The 8,388-nt window shown below is 44.7% G+C and overlaps 1 pseudogene; it reads left to right on the top strand.

Moving 5' to 3' along the window:
* Nucleotides 1–3,576: 3,576 nt before the first annotated feature.
* LOC126205976 (5S ribosomal RNA) lies at nt 3,577–3,694 on the top strand (annotated as a pseudogene).
* Nucleotides 3,695–8,388: the final 4,694 nt, after the last annotated feature.

Here is an 8,388-nt window from a genome sequence, read left to right as displayed (position 1 = left end):
CCTGTGGTTCTGTCAGTGTGATCATGTGATGTATCGGACCCCAGGAATGTGTCAATAAAGTTTCCCCTTCCTGGGACAATGAATTCACGGTGTTCTAATTTCAATTTCCAGGAGTGTAAATGCAATGATCACCCAGAACATCATGGCCACCAACCTACTACCAGTACAAACCCGTCCAGGCGACAGCAGCCTCACCTGACAAAGAATGACTGCCAGTCAAACACACGCACGGTGCATGTAGTATCAGTGAAAGTGCTGTCCGTGTGTAGAATGGGGAAGGCGCGCGATTTATCTGAATCTGACCAAGGGTAGATTGTAATATGCCCGACGGCTCGGCATGAGCATTTCGGAAACTGCACGACTTGTCGGGTGTTCGGCGAGTGTTGTGGTGAGCGTCTTCAACACGTGGTGAAACCAAGGTGAAACGACGTCCAGACGTTGTGGGGTTGGGCGGCCACTCCTCCTAACAAATGTCGGACATCGTAAGCCGGGCAGACTGGTAAAACAGGACAGGCGGCGAACTGTGGTGGAACTAACGTCGGACTTTAATGGTGGGCAGAGTACAAGTGTGTCTGAGCACACATAGCACCGAACACTCCTAACGAAGGGCCTCCGCAGCCGAAGACCCATGCATGTACCATCACGACGTCGGCAACTACGACTGAAATGGGCACGCGGCCATCGGCATTGGAAGTTGGCGCTGTGGCAGAGTGTTGCATAGTCTGATGAATCCAGATACCTTATTCATCATGCCGATAGGAGGGCGCGAATCTACGGAACAGCTCCTTGACACCTGTACGGGTACGGAAACAAGCTCGCGGGGTCTCCATTCTGTTCTAGGGAACATCCACGTGTGCATTCATGGGTGCAATCGAGGTCGTGTAAGGCACCATGACGGCCAAGAAGTATGGTACACTGGTTGCAGACCAAGTGCACATCTTCATGACGATTATATTTCCAGACAGCAGTGGTATTTTTCAACAAGATAATGCGCCATGTCAGAAGCGAATGAGTGCGATGGACTGGTTCGAGGAACACAGTGGCGAGTTACAGTTGATGTGCTATCCCCCAACTCGCTAGATATGGACACGACCGAACACATTTGGGAGGTGATTGAACGTGACGTCAGAGCTCATCGCGCCTCTCTCTGGAATTTACGGGAATTCGGCGACTTGTGTGTGCAGATGTGACGCCATCTCCCTTCAGCGAACTACCAAGACCATGCCACGAGGTGTCGCCGCCGTTATCTGTGCCAAAGGTGGACGTCATAATATTCTGGCTTATCACTGTAGAACAGTCTGGTCCCTTCAACCACCACAAACTAACCATTGTAGAATACGTATGTTCTCTGTATGACTGACTTTCAATTTGCCATGTTATAAAAAAATTGTTCGAATAATTGATTTTAAATCGCCTATCGCCCGTAAATGACCCATCACTTATACCTCAGCAATCTGGATTTCGATCTGGCAAAAGCTGTATCGGACAATTGTTAAATCTAACACAGTTTATAGAAGGTGGATTTGAAACTTGTAAGGTGAGAGGTGTGGTATTTGTTGACATATCAGCAGGTTACGACACTGTCAGTCACCAGCTACTATTGGTCAAGGTCTACAACCTAACTAGGTTGCAGAATCACAAGTTCTTCGTCGACTTCCAAGTATTGCGCAGGCGAAGGTGCCACAGAAAAACGTCCGCCTGCAGTGAAGTTCGCTGGCTCCTGTTCTGTTCCATATACACGCGAATGACCAACCCATAGCATCCAACAGCAGGTGTTCTTGTATGCCGTAGACCTTGCTCTAGCTATCTAGAGGACAGTTTTTGAATCTGTGGAGAAGACCCTAAGGGAGTCCCTTAAACAACTTTGCAGGTGCTAAAAAACAAGCCAATTTAAACCAAATCCATCAAAGACACAAGTGAATGCTTTTCATTACAGAAACAAGGAATCTCGTCGCAACTTAAAGATACAATGGTCAGATGTCGAGATCGAACGTTATGAGACCCAAAAATATCGAGGAATGACATTTGATAGATATTTTACTTTCAAGAAGCCCAGCATAAACTCCAAGTCACAAGTTTCCACCAAGAGAAATCTTCCATGGACACTGGCCAGATGAACTGTGGGGTAGTCAACCTGAAACTATTCGAACTTCTGCAATGGCACTACGCTTTTCTGCGTCATAGCATGCTTCTCCTGTTTGATATAATTCAATACATTCTAAACAGGTATCCACAGCTCTCAACGACACCTGTAGAATCAGGTTGCTTGAAATCCAGTCCAGTCGAATGGTGTTACTGCCTCAGAGGAACAGCACTGCCTAGCATAAATAGCTGCGATTGAGGAAAGAAAGGAAGACAATGGAGCAGGGGTGAACACGTACTGCGTACGGGCACAAATCGTGCCGCCAACGGCTACAGTCAAAGGGGAGTTCCCTTAGATTAGAACATCGGCGGCACTTAGAACCACTGCTAAAATAACAAGGTTGGAACTATCGAAGGTTACGACCAATCTCTCCCCTGTCTGGAAAAGTCTTTCTGCAACTTTATTTCCTGACTATAATGAGTAATGGACGACTTGGAAGTCCCTGAATAGACGAGATCTGGGGTTGGCAGATCAAAAGTTGATTTGGCAAGCTGGGGCTACAATGATCAAGATAACAGTCAGTGTGACAGTGGAGAAGACTAGAGTGCTCATCATATGCTTCAATGCGACTGCGTCCAGCCTACTGCATTAAAGATGAACATCATCAAGGATCAGAAAATGCGTTGGAAGTGGCCAAGCTTGTGCTAAATTAATGTATTATAACTGTGCGGAATATGTATGTTTCTGATGCGAGAAACAGCTTAAATTAAGAAACTAATGTATGCATAGCAGAAGCTGAAAACGGTATATCTATAAATCCCTTATGCAGAGCTACCTGGCAACAGTACTGGTGGGTTTGATAAGACTCCGTCGGTCATGATGGTCAGTGCGATTCATATGATTACGCCAGGCGTCCGTCCGTGATGACAATAGTGAACGCTAGGAGATTAATCATCCTCTAATGCCCTGTAATTTGAGGATACGACAGCCTCTGCTATCGAAAAGTTTAGTGAATTGTCATCGTGGCAGATGACAGATTAGTGGTTCAAATGGCTCTGAGCACTATGGGACTCAACTGCTGTGGTCATAAGTCCCCTAGAACTTAGAACTACTTAAACCTAACTAACCTAAGGACAGCACACAACACCCAGCCATCACGAGGCAGAGAAAATCCCTGACCCCGCCGGGAATCGAACCCGGGAACCCGGGCGTGGGAAGCAAGAACGCTACCGCACGACCACGAGATGCGGGCGACAGATTAGTGAGTTTAGTTTTCTTCTACAGAAATCTAGGTTCACATCTGGCTGTTCTTCACAGTTTCTTGTAACATTATGTCGTGTAGCACAATCAATATTGTCAAAATCTTTCTCTAAATCTACAAATGCTATAAACGTAGTTTTAGCTTCCTATAACCTATCTCCTAAGGTAAGTCGTAGGGTCGTCAGCACGGCTTCACGTGCTTTTAATTTCTCTAGTATCTATACTGATTGTCTGCCAACGGCCTTTCCGCAGTGGTAACACCGGTTCGCGTCAGATCACCCAAGTTAAGCGCTGTCGGGCTGGGCTAGCACTTGGATGGGCGACCGTCCGGTCTGCCGAGCGCTGTTGGCAAGCGGGGTGCACTCAGCCCTTGTGAGGCAAACTGAGGAGCTACTTGATTGAGAAGTAGCGGCTCCGGTCTCGGAAACTGACGTATGGCCCGGAGAGCGGTGTGCTGACCACATGCCTCTCCATATCCGCATCCAGAGACGCCTGTGGGCTGAGAGGATGACACGGCGGCCGGACGATACCATTGGGCCTTCATGACCTGTTCGGGAGGAGTTATACTGATTGTCGCAGATGCCAGCCTCTACTAATTTTTTCATTTGTCTGTAAATAATTCATGTCTATTTTGCAACCACAGCTTATTAAACAGATAATTCAGTAATATTCACACCTGTGAGAGAATGCCTATTTTGGAACTGGAATTGTTACATACTTCTTGAAATCTGAGGACATTTCTGCTGTCTCATATCTTACACACCAGGTGGATTAGTTTCGTCATGGCTGGCTGCCCCAGAGACACAATAACTAAGGGGGAATATCGTCTAAATGGTTCAAATGGCTCTGAGCACTATGGGACTCAACTGCTGAAGTCATTAGTCCCCTAGAACTTAGAACTAGTTAAACCTAACTAACCTAAGGACATCACAAACATCCATGCCCGAGGCAGGATTCGAACCTGCGACCGTAGCGGTCTTGCGGTTCCAGACTGCAGCGCCTTTAACCAACGGCCACTTCGGCCGGCGCCGAATATCGTCTACTCCATTGGCTTTGTTCCACATTAAATCTTTCAGTTCTCCGTCAAATTCTTCTCACAGTATCGTATCACCTACCTCACCTTCATTATTTCTCTTCCTTAGAATATTGTCTTCCAGTTCACTTCTTAAGTACATCCTTTCTACATAATCCATCCACCATACGTCCTTCCCTTCTTTGCTTAGTACTGGCTTGCCGTCTGACCGTTTACTCTTCTCTTTTCTCCAAAGGTATTTCTGATTCTTCCATAGGTAGCATCTATTTTGCCATAGCAGTGCATGCTTCTACATATATCCTGCCGTCCGGAGTGGCCGTGCGGTTCTGGGCGCTACAGTCTGGAGCCGAGCGACCGCTACGGTCGCAGGTTCGAATCCTGCCTCGGGCATGGATGTGTGTGATGTCCTTAGGTTAGTTAGGTTTAATTAGTTCTAAGTTCTAGGCGACTGATGACCTCAGAAGTTAAGTCGCATAGTGCTCAGAGCCATTTGAACCATTTTGAACATATATCCTCTGGCCGCTTCTGCCTAGCCATTTTGCATTTTTTTCAATGTCAGTTTTAGCCTTTTTTTATTTTATTTCGGGTAATTCATTTACTAAATTTTAAATTTCTCTTTTCGTCAGTTAAATTCAATATCTCTTGCGTTATCCAATGATTTCTAGTGGGCCTACTAGATTATCTGCTAACTCCACTATTTCATGGCTCAAAACTATCTATTAAGCGTTTACTGTATTCCCATCCCCGGTTTCAGCGAGTCGTTTTCCTAAAGCTTCTTCTGAAACTGTCCACAGCTTCTGGTTCTTTTTATTTATATAGTTCCCATCTCATTAAGCTGCTGCCTTTCTGCAAATTCTACAGTTTTAATCAGTAGTTCATAACCAATAAATAATGGCTGGACAACACGCTTGCCTCTGGAATGGTTTCGCAGCTTAAAACGGCACTAACGTTATCTCCAGTTGAAAATACTAGCACCAATTTTTACTCTCTCTTGTTTGCGTATGCTGAATTGGCTCTGAGCACTATGGGACTCAACTGCTGAGGTCATTAGTCCCCTAGAACTTAGAACTAGTTAAACCTAACTAACCTAAGGACATCACAAACATCCATGCCCGAGGCAGGATTCGAACCTGCGACCGTAGCGGTCTTGCGGTTTCAGACTGCAGCGCCTTTAACCGCACGGCCACTTCGGCCGGCTATGCTGAATTGTTTGTGCTGTAGTCCTGGAACCCACGTTGCATGGTAGGCTTTGTGTAAATTTTTCCGGTATCATTTGTGGTAACCATCTAAAGGTAGCGAAGCGAAAAAGTGTAACGTGTTCGTGACGTTACTACCGGCTCGGGCGCTTTTCAGGGCACACCTCTACATGCGTTCACATTCGCGCGGCTGTTTCAGTGAAAGTTGTTTGTCGACGCAGTACGGCCACCGTGCTGCCTGAAGTGCACAGTGTTGCATCATACACGAAGTCCGCTGGTCCTTGTGTGCATAGCTATAAGAAACGAATATCCTAGGGAAACTCAAACATGGCCTCATCTGCCTCTTTCGACCAGCGGGTCTGCAAAGGCATAACTGTAGTTCTGTGAAACGAATGTTGTCATATGGCTCTGAGCACTATGGGACTTAACATCTGTGGTCATCAGTCCCCTAGAACTTAGAACTACTTAAACCTAACTAACCTAAGGACATCACACACATCCATGCCCGAGGCAGGATTCGAACCTGCGACCGTAGCAGTCGCGCGGTTCCGGACTGCGCGCCTAGAACCGCTAGACCAACGCGGCCGGCTGTCATTTCGCATCTGAGAATTATGTTTCGTAGCTGCTTTCTGGCTATCAGAATGAGTACCGAGGTTTAGAAACATACTTATACTCGCTTTCAACGTAGGTTTTAGATGATATTCCACAGTCGCAGTGGAACTGTTGGTACAACGCTACTCATTTTGAGCCTTGTTCTCGTTCACTGGCAGAGAATGTTTTGGAAATTTGAAAGGAACTTTCTTCGTTGAAGGTACACATGTTTAACAGCCTAAATTTTCTTTCATTTCATGAAGAAAAAGCTAACCGCCCCTTGTGTTTGGATATCCTAAACAAATTTCTTATTACAATACTGAAGGATTTGATTGCATTACATGTTTGTGGATTTCTGCTTCACATTTTTTAAAACATTTCATATAGTTAAATATATTATCATTTATAGGCGATTGCCAAACCGGTCTGGCTAGGTGCAGTAATCAGAAGACACAAATTCTACGTAGGAGGCAGCGACCACTTTCATTCTTTTACTGAAAGGTCAGTTTAGACTGAAATCATTTTATTCTCTTATATTTTACATATTACTAGATTTGGCGTTCGCCATCATCACATCAGCCTGTACTTTTAAATATGATACAACTTATCCCGGCACGGGCGAGTACAGTCCAGTAGAAGTCTTGAACCAGGGAACTTAACGACAGGCAGCGACTTCCACCACGAAATCGTTTTTACATTCCATACAAAACTTGATGCTGAGCTCGCGTCCTTCTTAACCATAATACACAGTAGAGCACTCGAACAAAAACATCTGACCAATAGGTGGAAGAAAACACAGGTCACATCTTATCTTCCTGAAGAGTGTAAGATGTGACATAAGGCGCAGTAAAAAAGACGAGTAAAGAAGAGATTATCAGAATGGCACGGAAATCGGTACATGTGATGTAGACGTAGGGACAAACAAATGATTATCATTTCATAATAATTGGATTATTTATACAAAGGATCAAGTTTCACAAATTGATCAAGTCAATAACGCGTTGGTCCTCTCTGACCCTGCAGTTACTCTGCTTGGCACTGATTTATAGAGTTGTTGGATGACGTCCTGAGGGATGTCGTCGTCGTCTTCAGTCCTGAGACTGGTTTAATGCAGGTCTCCATGGTACTCTATCCTGTGCAAGCTTCTTCATCTCTCAGTACGTACTGCAGCCTACATCCTTCTGTATCTGCTTAGTGTATTCATCTCTTGGTCTCCCTCTACGATTTTTACCCTCCACGCTGCCCTCTAATACTAAATCGGTATTCCCTTGATGCCTCAGAACGTGTCCTACCAGCGGATCCCTTCTTCTAGTCAAGTTGTTCCAAAAACTCCTCTTCTCCCCTATCCCATTCAATACCTCCTCATTAGTTATGTAATCTACCCATCTAATCTTCAGTATTCTTCTGTAGCACCACATTTCGAAAGCTTCTATTCTCTTCTTGTCCAAACTGTTTATCGTCCATGTTTCACTTCCATACATGGCTACACTCCATACAAATACTTTCAGAAACGACTTCCTGACACCTAAATCTATACTCGATGTTAACAAATTTCTCTTCTTCAGAAACGCTTTTCTTGCCATTGCCAGTCTGCTTTTTATATCATCTGTACTTCGACCATCATCAGTTATTTTGTTCCCCAAATAGCAAAACTCCTTTACTACTTTAAGTGTCTCATTTCCTAATCTAATTTCCACAGCATAACCCGATTTAATTTGACTACATTCCATTATCCTCGTTTTGCTTTTGTTGATGTTCATCTTATATCCTCCCTTCAAGACACTGTCCATTCCGTTGAACTGCTCTTCCAAGACCTTTGCTGTCTCTGACAGAATTACAATGTCATCGGCGAATTTTAAAGTTTTTATTTCTTCCCCATGGATTTTAATACCTACTCCGAATTTTTCTTATGTTTCCTTTATTGCTTGCTCAATATACAGATTGAATAACATTGGGGAGAGGCTACAACCCCGTCTCACTCCCTTCCCAACCACTGCTTCCCTTTCATGTCTCTCGACTATTATAACTGCCATCTGGTTTACGTACAAATTGTAAATAGCCTTTCGCTCCCTGCATTTTACCCCTGCCACATTCAGAATCTGAAAGAGAGTATTCCAGTCAACATTGTCAAAAGCTTTCTCTAAGTCTACAAATGCTAGAAACGTAGGTTTGCCTTTCCTTAATCTATTTTGTAAGATAAGTCGTAGGCTCAGTATTGCCTCACG

Source organism: Schistocerca nitens, chromosome 1, assembly GCF_023898315.1.
Source record: "Schistocerca nitens isolate TAMUIC-IGC-003100 chromosome 1, iqSchNite1.1, whole genome shotgun sequence".
NCBI lineage: Eukaryota > Metazoa > Arthropoda > Insecta > Orthoptera > Acrididae > Schistocerca > Schistocerca nitens.
This window is presented reverse-complemented; position numbering and strand designations above follow the sequence as displayed.